The sequence below is a fragment of the Rhododendron vialii genome, chromosome 10a (assembly GCF_030253575.1).
Source record: "Rhododendron vialii isolate Sample 1 chromosome 10a, ASM3025357v1".
Taxonomy (NCBI): domain Eukaryota; kingdom Viridiplantae; phylum Streptophyta; class Magnoliopsida; order Ericales; family Ericaceae; genus Rhododendron; species Rhododendron vialii.
Window position 1 is genome coordinate 30931658 of NC_080566.1, and position 17918 is coordinate 30949575.

The following is a 17918-nucleotide window of genomic DNA, read 5'->3' on the forward strand; positions in this document are numbered from 1 at the left end:
CACGTGTATTTTTTTTTCAGTAACGGCGGGGTATCGAGAGGCACGCATCGATTAATCGGCTAATCTCTTATCCTATATGATCGGGTCAAGGCAAGTCATCTACACCAAAGTTATGGAATTCTCAAGAAATTGTTTTATTGCAATACGTTGATTTTGAGATTTGAAATTAGTTTTTGTTTACTGTATTTTTTTTGGTACATCAAATTTTTTTGTTTTTTTTGTTTTTTTTTTGGGGGGAGGGGTTGTGTGTGTGTTTGTGTGAGGGTGGGTGTTGTTTTGTGTTGCGCCAAAATTTCCTTTTGGAGGTAAAACAGGGCATATAAATCAACTGAGCTCTGCTGGAATATGAAATCCCTTTATTATCATCATACTACTCATTATAAATTTCGTTTTTATTAAGATGTACTCCCACCATTTCAATTTGTTGGTCCACTTTTTCGGCATTCGTGTCGCTTAGAAAATCGTATATATCTCGCAATTTAAGATGTTTTGAAATAATTTTTAAAAATTTATCTAATAAAATTAATTAAGATATATCAAAAAAGATTTATATTGCTAAATTAAAAAATATGATAAATTAAAAAATCAGGACAATTTTTTGAGAACTCCGTAATATTGAAAGTGGATTATCAATATGTAACGGAGGGAGTATATGCTTTTGTTTGGCTTACAAAAAATATGCTTGAAAGTTGATCTCTCAATCTTTTCAAGAAGTACACTACAATTATCAATAAGATCTAAAGATCATCTTAAGAATAAGACTTAAGATGATCTTGAGGGCTTCTTCAAAGGGGAAAAGGGGCTAAGGCAAAGAGACCCTATTTTTCCTTATCTTTTTTTGTTGGTTATGGAAGGCTTGTATGCTATCTTGCAAAGGAAAATTTCTCAGGGGCAGTTTACATTCCATCCCAAATGTAGTGAACTCTCCATTTCCTACTTGGCATTTGCTGACGACTTATTTCTCTTGTCTGGAGCTGATTGCTCCTCTATTGGTATTATCAAGGAAGTCTTGGATGAGTTTTTTCATTCTTCTGGGTTGAAGCCAAATTTACAGAAGAGTCTTATATTCTTTTCTGGTGTTAGTAATGAGGTTAAGGATGACATTCTTCGAATACTTCCCATCCCAGAGGACTCATTGCCTGTGAAGTATCTTGGAGTGCCTCTTATTTCTACTAGATTGAAGTATGAAGACTGTGTGCAGTTAAAGGAGAACACCAAGCAAAGAATAGAAAGCTGGACAAATAGATCTCTTTCTTTTGGGGGCAGAGCTTTGCTAATCCAGTCTGTTCTTTTCAGCATGCAAACATATTGGTGCTCATTGTTTGTCCTACCACAGAAAATTGTGGAAGAGGTGGAAGCCATGCTTAGAGCATTTCTTTGGTCTGGGCTTAATCTAAAGAAGACAGGGGCTAAAGTGCAGTGGCTGGATGTTTGTTCTCCAAAATCTGAAGGTGGTTTGGGTTTCAAATCCTTGAAATTGTGGAATAAAGCATCCATGATGAGGCACCTTTGGGCTCTAAGTAAAAAGGAGGACACTCTGTGGGTTCAATGGGTTCATACCTATATTATAAAAGGCGGCAACTTCTGGTACATGCCCATTCCGTATGACTGTTCTTGGACAGTTAGAAAGCTCATGAAGTTAAGAGATTTGGGGCATAAATTTGTAAAGCACACAATAGGCAATGGGAAGGCCACTTTCTTGTGGTTGGACAATTGGCATCCAAATGGCCCTCTTTACAAACTCTTTGATGACAGAACTTTATCCAGGCTGGGCCTTTCTCTTTATGATAAAGTCAGCTCTGTTATTGCCAACGGTGCTTGGCATTGGCCTAGACCTCGTAATAGGATTATTCAGCAGATTCAAAATTCTATTCCTAACTCTTTCATCCCACATGACTATAGGGAGGATGTGATTACTTGGATTATCTCCCCTACTGGCAGTTATTCATCTAAGCACACTTGGGAAGCTCTGAGAAATAGGAGACCCAAGGTGTGTTGGTCTTCACTTGTTTGGTTCTCAAAAAACGTCCCCAAGTGGGCATTTATTTTGTGGATTGCTTGCTTAAGGAAGCTTGCCACTAAAGATAGACTTAGAAGGTGGGGACTGCCTATTGACCCCCTCTGTAGTCTTTGTTCTCAGCATGATGAATCAGCCAATCATCTATTCTTTCAATGTAATTTCTCAAGACAGGTTTGGCGTTCAGTTCTAAGCCGATTTGAAGTTCACAGAAGGCCAGGAAATTGGGATGACTAACTTATATGGGCTATGGGTTATTGTAAAGATAATTCCTTTCGAGCACTCCTCTTCAAGCTGTCTTTAGCTGCAGGGGTGTATTATATTTGGCTTGAGAGAAACTCTAGGGTGTTTGGGGGAAGGCCAATGAATTTCGATGTGATTTTTGCTCGCATAGAAGACAATTTGAGACTTCGAGTCAGCTCTTGGAAACATATTCCTAATTCAATGGAAAACCAAAGATTTTGTCATCTTTGGAATATCTCTCCTCGAATTCGGGGTATTACCACTTGTTAAGAGTGGTTTGATTTTTTTGTAGTTTGTAATAGGTTTTTCTTTGTACAGTTTTTTTCCTGTGTAGTGGGTTATTCCCGTGGTTTTTGGTTGGTTGGTTATAAAATGCATCATTTATCCACAAAAAAAAAAAAAGAATAAGACTTATCGCCATTTTTCACGAGCTATATAGGCTCCGTCTCGCTAAGAAAAATAAGTATTTATTTTTAAATTAAAAGTGTGTATTGTGAAAGAATGACAAATCACATAAAACAAAAAATAAGTACTTAAAAAATAAAAAATTTGCCGAAACGGGGTCTCAATCTCCGCATCAAAATGATTGTAGGGCCGAGGCCTGAGGAGATGACACCAATATCATCCCACGTACAAGTCAGTAACATGGGTGACATACCCAAGAATGTGCAAAACACTTTCAACAAAGGTGGAGAAATTTGGACACAAGTTATCTGGGGTAATAAGAGATCATCTTTTATCGCCAGCATTTTATTTTTATTTTTGGAAACCAACCCCCATAAATCAGAGGACCCTTTTATGCCTATAAAAGGGGGACTCTCCCCGTTGTAAAAAAGTTCAAGTTAATGAAAACCAGTGTCTTCCTAATATATCCTGTGTCTTGTATTCTCTCTCTCTTTGATCCTAACCTACTTCAAAATTATTGGTGTTTACTGTTTGTTGTTGTATCATACTGTTTGTTGTTGTTGTAGACACCCCGATCTAACTTCCTGATCGTTTTACTTCGTTCTTCGGTTTCTTGATTCCCCGATGATGAATCAGGTCGAAAACAGTCTCGAGAACTTGGAATGGCTTGAGTTTGGCATGTGAGGAACCCATTCTTAGCCCTTAAACCCTTGAATCAGAACTTGGACCTTGGGTTTGAATGTCGCGCGACACACTGGGATCCTCGCGCGATGGTCCATTTGCCAGGTGGTGGTCAAAGTCAAAGTTTTGACCATTGACCCTCGCGGGGTTGGCTGGACCCTCGCGCGATGCTCTCACTATCTCGCGCGATGGTCAACACCTGTCATTTTCACCCGAATTGCGTGGTGGTCAGGGGGCTACAGGCCTATGTGACCCCGTTTTCGTCGGCTGAACAGCGTTCTGGGGGGCTCCCCTTGCACCACCTCACCCCCCATTCTCCCATCACCTTTGCCACCCCACTTCTCCACCAAGTGATTCTAACCAGCCTTGTTGGCTGGTTACAAGGCCTTGGCTAGCCACCAACTAACCCCTTTTTCTATAAATACCCCCCCCCCCCCCCCCCCCCATGCTTCATTGCAAAGGGTTACCAATTTCTCTCCAAGAAAGAAGAAGGCAAACTCAAGCACAAACATCTCACACCCCACTCACTCCCACATAATCACCCTCCAAATCTCACCATCTCATCATTCAAGCCATCTCCAAGACACTCAAGCAAAGGTATAATATCTTTCTGCTCACTGTTCGAACCCCTGAGGGGGGCTGGCAGGGTCAAGGCTGGTAATCGATACCCTAAAGCTAGCAGGGTTTCAAGAGCTGTTACTTGGGACACCCTCGCACGATGGTCCCATATACTCGCGCGACACTTCTGTCTGCGTGAGATTGGACCACGTGGGGAAGGGACCCTGGTCTTTAAGTTTATTATTGTGTTCATAATCTCTTTAAAGTCTTTTAAGGAGCTTTAGCTCGCTGCTTTGCTGTTTTGCATGTCGAAAATCATTGTTTAGCTTAGTTTATAACACCTCTTGGTTTGGAATGCTCTTGGGATGCTCCTGAACATGTCTCAGAGCCCTAAGTATGCAAAGCAATTCCTGGAAGTGCAGTCTGAACAATCGCGCGCCTGTATCACTCTGTCGCGCGATGGTTCTCTGTCTTCCAGGGACTGCCCTTGCATGAGCAGCTTGGCCTTGGCCTCTGTTTAGACACCCCCACTGTTTAGGGGTCGTGTTTTCATAATATTTCCATCTGTTTGCTGTAATATTGTTTACTTTCAAGTACTTATAAACTGCTTGGTTTGCACCTGGGTGAGCACTGGTCCTTCCAGAGCCCAGAAGGGGGTGAAATTCAAACCATTGGTGAAGCGTCAATACTCGCGCGAGTATATGGTTGTGTCGCGCGACGGTTTGCTTGCATGCAGATGAACTCATGCATGCAAGCTGGCTGTTTGTTCGTGCCAAAATCATACACAGCGCTGCCTTGATGTATGATCGACGTTTTGAACTTCATTCCATTTATTACTTGTCATCTCACTAATCCATGCCATATCTTATCACATCCTGCAAACATGTTACAGTATTAATCCCCGATTAACTGTTCCCCCGCCCTAATTGGCTAAAAATTGATTAATCAAAACAGAATCGCAAACAAACATTTTCGCAAATGCCTAAGTAGAGACCGATCTCCGGATTGGACAAGAGGGGTGCCATAAAACCCTTTTCCTCTCGTAACCTGGCTCCCGAACCCAGATATGGTTATGACGGACTGGTTCCTTAAACTTTTTTAAATCAAAAAGCGCGGCAAGTGCTTCTCGAAATACGGTTCCTTGGGTGTCGGACCTTCAAAACTCGAGTGGCGACTCTGTATTTTGCGAGCGCTTGCTTCCCCGCTCGCGCTCCCTCGACCCGGGCCCCACGCGTCTCGGAATCCAGAAATTTCGAAAAGGGCACGCATGCCCACAGTGGCGACTCTACTGGGGATCGAACCAATATTGGTCTATGCTTAGATTTTAATACACTTGAGAACAGTCCCACAAAAGTTTGTCAAAACGGTGAGCTTCGCGCTGCCGAAGGTTGGAGTGGTGATTTAACGGGACCTCGTGTCCGGCCAAATCAATCTGGGACTCTTCCGATTGTTCTCTTGTGTAGTTTCTTCTAAAGCATTGACTAAATAAAGTGAGCCGAATTTGAAAAAGGGCATTTGCGAATTTGCGATTCTATTTCATTAAATCAATCTTTAGCATTCTCATTTGCATCGATGTGGGATAAGCCTCGTTGGATCGTTTTGGCAATCCGGCACGGTTTACCGGAGCCCGGGGACCCCGAATGACCAACAACCTCCGACGATGATAGGTCATTCTACCGTTCGACTGTTGCTCAACGATTACGCGGGCAGCGGGAGGTATATCTTGGCTTTAGTCCGAGGAACCCGTTACGAGCCAAAACCAGCCTTTTGCATGTACAAAGCACTAGAACTCTCCAAAATAGGACAGGTACCTGCAGGGTAAGATCTACTTGCATCTAACCCCCATATACTGTCTACGTGTTACTGCTTTCCCTATCGCATGCACTGTACATACATACCGCTTTGCGTAGGGGCATGTTTAGGGCGGCTTCTAGGTTGTCTCTCTTTCGAGTCTGTCTTATGTTTATTAGGACGCTGCTAGGTCCGATGAAGAGTCATGCATCTTTGCGGTGCGTGTTATTAGATTTTCAAAAGTCCTAGGATCAACGAGACTTTGGGAAATCAAAACTTTCTAAGTCCTTGTCTATATCCCAATTGAAGTTTCAAACAGAAAACAAGGAACGACGAAGAAAATGCCGTGATGCTCACACCACCCTGGTTATCGTGCGCAGCACGTACACCGCTCAAGCTATGGCACTGTGTTGCCTACGCCGCCCCGGTTAAGGTATCACGTCATCCACCTCGAGTTATTCCAAGTTCAAAGTTGAAACTTCAAGAACGGAAAAGTCAAAGGCTTAGACTATTTTCGACATCTCTTAGTATTATTCGATTCAAACGAGGATACACTCTCGAAAAGAAATCCGAGGATTTTGGCAGAGTCCGAACATCATGAGACAGACTCGTCTGTAGTCTTAGAGTCTAAGGGTGACACTGACGACGATGGCTGCATTATCACTTTAAAGTCTTTTGTTTAGAGTAAAGTTGCTGCAGGGCCCTTATTGAACATTTTCTTACAGCAAAGCAAAGCAGAATTCTGAACCATTGCGCCACCAAGGAAAGTATCGAGGCAGAAAGCCAAACCCACTTGGGAACGTCTGCATCAGAATTCCGTTCAAAGGCTAGTCAGGTTGCAAGCTCAGTCAGTCACAACGGAAGACTCTTCGTGCTCCCTTTTGGCCGCCTTACGATCAGGATCATCGTCAGTCATCCAGGAAATTGAGTCCCCAGCATCGCCAACCTCCCCGTCTTCATCAAGTTCATCCGGAACCTCCATTATGGCAGATCATCCGCAACCACTGAGTCTCGAAACCATGCTCATGAACATCCAGAACAGCATCGCCACCATGCAGCAAAGGGGTGCTCAGACTGATGCAAATCTCACTAGGCTCAATGACCTTATCAACACTCGTCTTCCGCCAGCTGCAGAAGTGGGAGGCGAGGTCGATGAGGACGACCATGCGGAACCAATCTTTGTTGAAGACCCTAACCATGCAGGGCGGATCATAATTCAGCCCAACCCGAGAGAGGCTCACCCGGAGGCTGCGAATCTGAACCTCGCTATGGCAAGACCCGTTCTGGATCCTAACATGACTGCTCTCATGGCAAAGATCGTCAAGCTGGAGGAATCTGTGTCCAAGTCTGAAAAGATCAACGCCGGGGGAATTGATTTAGATCGCCTCTGCTTGTATCCTAATGCTAAGCTCCCCGACAAGTTCAAAATGCCTGATCTCGCCAAGTTTGATGGGAGTGGCGACCCGAAGACTCATCTCTATGGCTATCATGCCGCCATGAAACTCTTGGCTGTTGAACCCGAGGCCATGTCCCAGCTGTTCCCTCAGACTCTCTCGGGACCCGCTTTTCACTGGTTTTTGTCGCTCGACATCGCTAAAAGAAGGACGTGGGAAGACATCGGTGCTGCGTTTATTTCGCAGTATAGTTACAACTCCCAGCTCAAGATGACAACCCGAGAACTTGAGTCCACGAAAATGGAAGCTAAGGAATCCTTCGCGGATTTTGTCAAAAGATGGAGGGTGAAGGCTGCTCAGATGACCGATCGCCCGAGTGAGAGAGATCAGCTCCGAATCATCTCTCGCAATCTTCAGCCTGATTATGCTAGGCATTTGGTTCTTGTCCAAGCCTCCTCGAACTTTGATACTTTCTTCGAATCTGGTATGGCCATCAAAGATGCGCTGCAAAGTGGGATTCTGTCGAGAGGGGAGCCCTCTAACCCTTCGAAACCAAAGCCTCGCGTCTACTCAGGGAACACCAATGCGTTGTTTGGCAGTGGGGGATCTTCCAACACAGCAACCAGCGGCACTAACGCCTCCTCTTCCAATACCGCCAATCGCATCGCCGAGATTAACCAGGTACAAACCCCTCAAAATAACCGACCCCGCACTCAGCCCCGCAGTTTCTCTGCGTTTGAAGCTCCATTGTCTTCCGTTATGGAGAAGTTAATCCAGTCAGGGCATCTGAAACCCCTTGACCCGACTCCTCTGCCTAAGAACCCTTCACCCAACTTCAAAGCTAACCTTTATTGTGCCTACCACAAAGGGGCTGGTCATCTTACGGACTCCTGTTTCCGTCTCCGACATGCGATTCAGGATCTTATAGATGAAGGGACTCTCCACCTCCACCCACTCAAAAACCAAACATCCTTTCCAACTCCCTACCAAAGCATAATCCTGCTCCCCGTATCAACCAAATATCCATCAACTCCACTTATATCAACCCTAGCTCCACTATATTTAACCCCACCGACCATATAACCTTAACAGACCAACCCAGGCCAGTCGTGCCCATGCCTTCTCAGCCCGAAGCCGAGATCTTCTACATCCATCTTGAAGAAGGACAGTCGTCCAATCCTAATGTGCCCCTCGCACGCCTGCAGAATGGAGCGTTTGTGTTCAACGCTTCCATCAGCGACCTGTTTCACCAGTCCATCCCTTCCGTGCAGCTCAGCTCTGCTTCTTCCTTGGACAGCCCGTATTTTGATGTGACAGATCCAAACTCCTCTCCGAGTTTGATAAGCCGTTTTAGGTCTGCTGTCCCCCTTCTACCGGAACGGCAGGTTGACATGCAAGCAGTGGGATGGGCTATTGCCAATAATGATGATTATGCAGCCCCCATAATCAATGAATGGACGGAGCTAGAGTTAGACAGTTTCCCCCAGAACCCCGAATATGTCCCATTTAACCATGCTTGGTATGACGCCTGGATGGCTAATTATGAGGCAGACATGCTTGACCCTTTGGATGGATTCTTTTTGAACATGCTTTTTCAACAGCCTGAACCCGTTCTGCCTGAGGAGGAGTACTATTGGGATCCCGAGCCCGCGTGGCAGTTTCCATTAGAGTTTGACCTCAATCCTCTTCAAGGATACGCTCTGCCCAATCATGAGATTCAATTCATAGAAGAGGGTCTCGTTCAGGAGGAAACTCGCGTCTTGGGGGAATGCTTTCTCCCTTCTACTCTTGACAGGCTGGTTGACTCTGTAACTAACACTGAGTACGATCCTACATTTTACATCATTAGCGAGGAACTCTCGCGCCCCGCACCACCTTATCCGACCGAGGAAGATCACAGCATTATGGTTACGGACCTTGTTCCGCCAACAGATCTCTGGGATGTTGATGATGTGGTTAATATCCAAGTTGGGTCCGAGGTTTGGACTGTCAACCGCTCTTTTGCCGATGGGGGACTCTGGGACGTCCCATTCATTGCTAACACGGAGCCCATTGGGGAGGCTGTAGCTGTTAAGGATCCAGATTTCTGGGAGTCGCTGCTGTGGAACGATTTAGCTGAAGACCTCGATCTAGGCATGGAAGCACCTATAGCCCCACCGCCATCTGACAAAGGAAAACGCAAATTGGGGGAAGTCCCTGCTGATCTTTGGGATGACCGTCAAGACCTTCAAGCGATACCCTCTTTAGAGAACGTTCTCAACGTTACGAGGAGTGGATGAATTTTTCAGCCTTCCAATCTTCAGGCTAGGAGCTCGTCCAACTCTTCTAACAAAAGGAACGAACCTTCTGCATTCTCAAGGTCTGCACTGTTTGAGGTACCTCCTAGCTCCCCAAATGAGGACATGATTCAGAGGCAGCTGGAGCGGATTCCTGCTGCTATATCACTCTGGGGACTAATCTGTTCCTCCCGCGAACATCGTCAGAAGTTCTGCCATACTCTCTCTCGCCTTGAGATCCAACCGGATGTCACACCTGAAGCAATGATATCTATAATTCTCCCGCCTACTTCTAGGCACACCGTGGTCTTCACCGACAAGGATCTACCGATCGAAGGGGTTGATCACAATCGCCCCTTGCACATCACTGTTAAGTGTAAAAGACTCCGGATTCCCACTGTTCTGATCGACAACGGATCGGCAATCAATGTTTGCCCGTTGAGAGTGGCTTACCGTTTGGGACTGGCCAAGAAAGACTTTGCACTTTCCAATCTGGCTGTTAAGGCATACGAGAGCACTCGTCGCGTGGTCGAGGGCATGCTCGTGCTCAAACTTGACGCTGAGGGATTTGAGATGGATGTTGAGTTCCATGTGGTCGACATCCCCGCCACCTTTAATCTTCTGCTGGGAAGGCCGTGGCTTCACAGATCTGACATCATGGCTGTACCGTCTACTCTTCATCAGAAAGTTATGTTGGGACTCCCTACCGGTACTTTGACTATCTGCGGGGACTCGGGCATTCGCCCGCTTAAGGAAGATGGCACACCTGTTTTGGGGATTGCACGCGGCGAGGAAGACGTTGATCTCGGGGGTTTCTCTTTCGACACTTCTGGTTCGGTTTTGGCTATCAACGTGGATGGGGACTTCGTCATAAGCTCTGTTGCCTTAGACAAGGGATCCCGAAGTTCCCTGCCTTTCCTTCCTGCGAGGGCCGCTTTGGTTTGGGGTACACCTCCTCTACCAAGGATGCCAAAAGAAGGAAATGCACGGGAAAACCTCGATCTCTCTATGGTGAGCCTGACAGTTACTTTGTGCGCGAGGTGGGGAATGATGTCTACACCGGGCAACCCGAGCCTTTTGTCGATTCAGTCACTGGGGAGTTGCTGCCTGGGTTTGAGGTTTTCGCTGATGACACTTGGTCCTCCAGTGATGAAGAACCAGCAAGGGCGGAATTCAAAAGGAAGCTTAATCAGCCCAAGCTAAAGACTGATTGGCTGGTGTCTTTTGATCAAGGGAGCTTGGAGCAGCTGTTTTATGAGTTCTCCCAGGTGGGTTTGGCCAAGGAAGCTGAAGAGGCCGAGGTGTTCATGCTCGGTTCCGACGACCTCAAGGATCCCCTCTCCCTCATCACAGAAGCAAAGGGTAGCCTTAAAAATTGCATTTTCAAACCACGCCTTACTTGCATTGATGATGTATCAGAGTCTGACACTGAGTATGTTGAGTCGTCTGAGTCTAAGTCTAGCTCTGAGTCGGAGTTTGTGCCTCTTGGCCCTCCACGTCATGGCTTTTACTTTGAGTTTGATTCCCTTGTACTTGGCGACCCTGCAGGGTCTTATGAAATGAAAGAATCCTCTTCTGACTACTTGAATGATCTTTATATAAACTGTGTCGACCCCGACGATGAAGGGATAGATTTCGATGGGGGACATTCCCAAGGAAATCCGTGCCCTCATCGAAAGGGAAGACGAAAGGCATGCTCAGCCGTTAAAAGAAGAAATAGTCTTAATAAACTTGAAAGACGAGAATGATCCCCGAATGGTTCAAGTGGGCTCCACTTTATCCCCAGAGGAGCATCACGATTTCAAAGAACTACTCTCAGAGTTCAGTGACGTCTTTGCGTGGTCCCATCGAGACATGCCCGGTATCGACCCAGAAATAGTGGAGCATCGAATCCCCTTGCTTCCAAATGCCAAACCCGTGAAGCAAAAACTGAGGCGAATGAGGCCGGATTGGGTGCAGAAGATCAAGGAAGAGGTCACTAAGCAGATCGACGCCGGTTTTCTTATGGTTTCTCGATACCCCACATGGGTTGCCAACATTGTTCCAGTTCCTAAAAAGAATGGACAAATTCGAGTGTGTGTGGACTTCAGGGATTTGAACAAGGCAAGCCCCAAGGACGATTTTCCCCTGCCACATATCGATGTACTGGTTGACAATACAGCGGGCCATGCCCTGCTTTCATTCATGGATGGTTTCTCCGGATATAACCAGATTCTTATGGCGCCAGAAGACCGTGAGAAGACGACTTTCATCACTGAATGGGGGACTTATTGTTACTTGGTCATGCCGTTTGGTTTGAAAAATGTTGGTCCTACCTACCAGAGAGCCGCTACGACCATTCTGCACGACATGATGCACAAAGAGGTTGAGGTCTACGTAGACGACATGATTGCTAAGTCAAAAACTCGGGAAGGGCATGTTCCTGTATTGAGGAAGTTTTTCGAGAGGCTCCGAAAATTCCGTATGCGTCTCAATCCACAGAAATGCACCTTTGGGGTCACAGCAGGTAAAATGCTCGGTTTCATGATCACTTCGCGTGGGATCGAGGTCGATCCATCCAAGATCAAAGCGGTGCTTGAAATGAAGCCACCAGAGACTGAAAGGGGAGTGCGAAGCTTTTTAGGGAAAATTCAGTTCATCAGCAGATTCATCGCCAAGTTAACCTTAACTTGCGAGCCGATGTTTCGTCTACTCAAGAAGGACACCCCGTTTGTATGGTCGGACAGATGTCAGGCGGCCTTTATGTCCATTCAGAGCTATCTGCAAAACCCGCCTGTCTTAATGCCACCAGTGCCCGGAAAGCCCTTGATTCTATACCTATCCGTGAGTTCTACATCCATGGGATGCTTGCTAGCTCAAGAGGGTGACCAGGGAGTTGAGAAGGCCGTTTATTACTTAAGGAAGAAAATGGTTGGGTCTGAAGAGCGCTACACCGCCTTGGAAAAAACGTGTTGGGCTTTGGTTTGGGCCTCTAAGAAGTTGAGACACTACATGCTGGCTTACCCAGTGAAATTGATTTCTCGAATGGATCCACTCAAGTATCTGTTTGAGAAACCGGCTCTCACTGGTAAGTTAGCATGCTGGTTGCTCCTTCTGGCAGAATTCGATCTCGAATACGTCACGAGGAAGTCGGTAAAGGGGCGAGCCATTGCTGAGTTTTTGGCTGATCACCCTGTGGATGGACCGAAAGATGCAGATTTCGTGTTCCCAGATGAGGAAGTGCTAACAGTTGTCGAAGACGTTTGGACTCTTTACTTCGATGGGGCGGCCAATCAGAAAGGATTTGGGATCGGGGTTTTGCTAGTCGCCCCCGATGGTTCTCATATTCCGCTTGCATTCAAACTCAACTTCGACGTTACAAACAACCAAGCTGAATATGAGGCTTGTATCGTGGGTATGGAGGCTGCACTCACACTCGGCGTTGAGCGGCTCGAAGTTATCGGAGACTCCAATCTTGTTGTATCTCAGGCCAATGGGGATTGGAAAGTACGTGAAGAGGGGTTGAAACCTTATCATCAGGATTTGGAGGGGCTAATTCCTCGCTTTAACAAAGTGACTTCCACCAACATCACCCGTTTGAAGAACCGGTTTGCCGATGCCCTCGCGACCTTGGCTTCCATGGTCGAATTACCTTTGGGAGTCAAACTCCTCCCAGTCTTAATCGAACAGCGGGACCGCCCCGCTTATCAATACGTCAACGCCATCGATGATGTTGATGATGGCCTACCCTGGTACCATGACATATGGAACTTCGTCGAGAGTGGTTCGTATCCGGCCGAGGCCTCCAAAAAGGATCAGACTGCATTGCGGAGAATAGCTGCCCAGTACGTCATTTGTGGGGGAAAGTTATACAGGAGATCTCATTGTGGGATGCACAAGCTCTGTGTCAACGGGACTGAGGCCGTCAGAATCATGGAAGAGATCCACGAGGGGGTCTGTGGCCCTCATATGAACGGCGTCATGCTGGCCAGGAAAATCTTGCGTCAAGGCTATTTCTGGTCTACTATGGAATCTCAGTGCGTGGATTATGTGCGGCGATGTCACAAATGCCAAATTCATGCTAACCTAATGCATGTTCCGCCCTCTAACCTATTGGCATGGCTTCGCCTTGGCCTTTCTCCGTATGGGGTATCGATGTCATCGGCATGGTCAGACCATCCGCATCAAATGGACATAGGTTCATTCTCGTGGCCATAGATTATTTTACTAAATGGGTGGAGGCCGAATCTTATAAAACCCTAACGGCGGTTCAAGTCGCTCACTTCATCAGGAAAAACATCATCTACCGATATGGGGTTCCGCAAGCGTTCGTATCAGACAATGGGAGTCATTTCAAAGACAGGGTCCTGGAGCTCTTCGAAGAATTCAAGATCCAAGTCCATCACTCAACGGTCTATCGTCCCCAAACAAATGGTGCGGTTGAAGCGGCCAACAAAAATGTCGAGACAATCATCAAGAAGTCTGCGGAGTCCGCCAGGGATTGGCACGAGCAACTGCCTTTAGCTCTTTGGGGTTATCGAACGTCGATTCGAACGTCAACGGGGGCAACCCCCTATTCCTTGGTCTACGGGATGGAAGCAGTTCTCCCTATAGAGCTTGAGGTGCCGTCTTTGAGGATCATGGTGGAATCGGAACTCTCAGGATCTGAATGGCTCAGTGGGAGATTTGTTGAACTCATGCTTTTCGATGAAAGGAGGCTTCGGGCCCTGTATCATGTTCAGGGGTATCAGCGGAGAATCGCCCGAGCGTTCAACAAAAAAGTGAAGTCTAGAGACTTGGTCGAAGGAGACATGGTCACGAAAGAGATTCGGGCACCAGTTTTTGACCCCCGCGGCAAATTTCAACCCAAACGTTTCGGGCCTTACATCATCAAGACCATCCTTTCTGGGGGAGCGGCTCAGCTCATTGATCTCGACGGCAACAAATTCAGCTCTCTGGTTAACCTGGATCAACTCAAACGATACTATCCCTGAGAGAAGCTCGTTGGGCCGAAAACCACAAGGGTGGGCGGTTCCAAGCAAAAATTAGAGCAAGCCTGCTAGACCGAAAACCTGAGAAGGCGGTTTAGGAAAAAATAAATAGGCATCAATCAAAGCTCGCTAGGCTGAAAACCCGAAGTGGCAGCACTAGGCAAAATTTAGAGCGTAAAAGGAGAGCTAAAATACTCGAGTGAACCCTAGCCTGAACTACGTGCTGACCTGATTCTCTGAAAAGGGATACGTAGGCAATCTCTCTGTGAGATTCGGTCACAATCCATCAACTTGATCCACGGTTTCCCGTTACCAGAAGTTGACTCGATACTTGGGTGACACGGCGGTTCAACACTTGGATCAAAAGGGGAAAATTCTCGAACTTTCATCTTTCTTCAAATTATAGCTTCTATTACACAGGCTGAGCAGTCTTAAAAAGAGTAAGCATAAAAACAGAACAAAGTGCTCGAGGCCTTAACAGGCTCACGGTTCATTCTAGATCATCAAGGTCCGTCAGGAGTCAGTTGTTGTTTTGTCTGCTTGTGATTTCCCTTCTTAGCCATGTTTGATATCGATGCGTAAGTTCCGTACTAAAGTCTGGGTCAGCTCCTCCGAGTTGCCGCAGGCCCCAGTCGTGCTCATACCCCCTCAGATTCTGGGCAGTGAAAGCAGTGACTTGGAAATCTTCAATCCCAGCTCGGTGGAGTCCTTAGCTCATCCCTAGCTGACGAAGGATACGTCCAGGGATGTAGAACGTGAAGGCGGTCAGCCCAGCTATCACTACTCTCTCGAAACCTGCAGAACTCAAAGTCATGTCTGGAATGTTTAAAGCTTCATGCCGCCATGTGATCTCGTTCGGTAGCATTTCTCTCATAAATGTGCACCATTGATGCACAGTCATTTCCGGATAGATCATACCCCGCTGATGCATTCGACCGGGCAGATGACGCCAATTTGCTTCCGGTGCTGTGAGCAATCCCAATTTGTCAGATAGCCAGAGCTGCAAGAGTGGAAAAACAAGTGAGAAGTTACATAAAGCTTGAGAGAAAAGACAAGTAAGGAGCTTCGATATAGCCTTAGCTGAGAGATGAGGTAAAAACAGAACGTGTGAAAGCCGAAAAAAGGTGAGCTGAGTGAGAACTAAGCTAACCTGCAGTAGTAGTGGACTACCGCCGAACACGTCTGTTTGGCCGAAAGAAACCAAATCCAAACCTATGAGTGTCTCTACCAGAACCAGTGGTACCACATTTCTCCGGGCGCCCATTTGAGCGGCGACGCTCACCAGCATGGGGTTGACTTGCCCATTTGGAGATACCAGTAAATAAGCAGCCATCACGCCGATTGCCAGGGCAAATCGACGTCGAGCCTGCACGGCTATATTCTCTACGTCCCCTTCTGGCCCGTACCACTCCATTAGGCGCATGATGTTGATTTGCCCTCCAGTTAGCAAACTTTCGGCCGCTCCTCTAGTAATATCAAGACTTGATTGTAAGAGCTTTGGCATGCTCTTCCTATAAGGCGGCACGACAATCGCGCTCGAGGCGACTCCTTGGAGATATGCTTGGAATTCCTCCACGGTTGGGCACAGCTCGTTAATCCCAAACCTGAACACGTGAACCTCTGGATCCCAGAATTGTAGGGCTGCCCTCAGAAACTCGGGACGGACCTTCACATTGCCAAGAAAACGGAATGCGGCCAGCCCGTGAAACCGGAATGACAGCCAATCTCCAGCAACAAAGGCCGTGAGCCATGGGCTAATCAAGGCCGGAAGATTATTTGCCATTCTGCTTCTCGTGGGACTCTCAAACTGTGGGAGAAATGCCTTTCATTTGCAGAATATTGGCCTCTTTATAGGCATAATGCATAGAGTGTCGTCCCTTTCCAGTGCAAACATCCATGCCATGTGGCGTTTTCTTCTTCAAAGTGAGGGCACCCCCGCCCTGCCCCCCCCCCCCCCCCCTCCCTCTGAAGTACTCTGAGCAGTTAAAGGTTGATGACGAGGCTTGGACGTCCAAAAATCTGAGATGGTCAAATAAAGGTGGCCTGGCACGGCCTAACCATCGCGCGATGGTCTCATTACATCGCGCGAGTGAGAAATATCCACTCCATCGCGCGATGGTTCAGCGTGCATTTTGACAGATTGCACCAGCTACTGTTCAATTTTGGTCGCTTCCTGTTCCAAGGGTTCTTTTGCAACTTTTATGGTTCCGGCAAGTCACTATGAGCTTATGCAACCATATCCAAGCATCGGATTCAAGATATTGCGTTTAACGAGGTTTTCGAGCCCTCAGTGGCCCGTTTCAAGGCCAAATGAGCATTTCGGGAGTTTGAAACTCGATCCGGAGGGTCGTGTCCTTTTCTCTCAGGCCGTACAGGTCATGATGACCTAATATGACTGTACAGAGGTGTCGGTTTCAGTCCGGGACATAATAGAGTCATGTTTTCCCATCTCGTGTCCCTTTTGTGTCCTTCGTAAGGTTTTTGGGCAATTTTGCGTTTCGGGAGGTGTTTCTCGAATCCGTCGGCTTTCGTAGGCCATTTTGTATATACATGACCTCACGAAAGTGTTCTTTTTATCCAAGTTAGAATATTCTGGGTTTTGGCTTTTAAATGTCCAATATTCCATTCCCTCGTATCCTCGTATCCTGACCGTATCCTGGGGTACATTTTCGTTTTTCTCTGAGTTAGTTCTGTCTGTACGTATGTGTGCGTTTGTGAACAGTCTCGGTACATTATCAATGCAAGCATGGTATTAGTGGCAAGCGTTTATTTATTCTAAGTTCATTGCAAGAGTAAAATGAACTGAAAATGCAAATTTTATAGCTAATCCATATCTATCCATGTCAAAGTAAGGAAGACTACTGTGCGTTCGGTGCTTCGGCCGCTCGAAGTCATCATGTCAGCTCGGGCACACTCGCCCATCAAATCCAAAAGGCACACAGGCCCCAAAAACATGTATCATGTATCAACGAAGGCACTCCGGCCTTCCACCTATCTACGCGGGCGCGCAAGCCCAAAAGCAAAAATCAAAGATGTGGAAAGACAAATGAGGCTTCTTAGTAGCCCTCACTCCTCTCCGAACCAATCACCATCTCCGTCGTCATCGTCGTCGTCGTCATCTCTCTCTCTAGGATCCTGTCTAAAACAAGGATCATCGGCTGAGTCGTCCGAGTCGCTGCTGTCAGGCGCCTCCTCGTCCTCCTCTTCTTCTTCTCCCTCCTCTTCCTCTTCTTCCTCAGAATCCTCGGGCAGGATCAGCCGCTTCTTGCGGACCGGCTCGTCTTGCGAGGGCCTTTGGCGCATCTTCAATTGATACCTCTCCTCTGCGCGCGCCACGGCCTCTCGGGCTGCCTCCTCACTCGCAACGGGTGGCTGTACGCCCCGCGTCTGTGGTCTAGTAGTAGGTGGAGGAGCAGGAGTCCTGCTTGCTAGCTTCTTCTGTGGAGGCTCTCTCGCGCTCTTCCTCCTAGGAGCCGCCCGTCCCTGAGTCTGCACTGTAAACTTTTGCACATTTAGTATATGTTCTATGTATTGTATGTTTGCAGGCAGGTACAATCAATTTCAAAGTTGACGGCAATTAAAG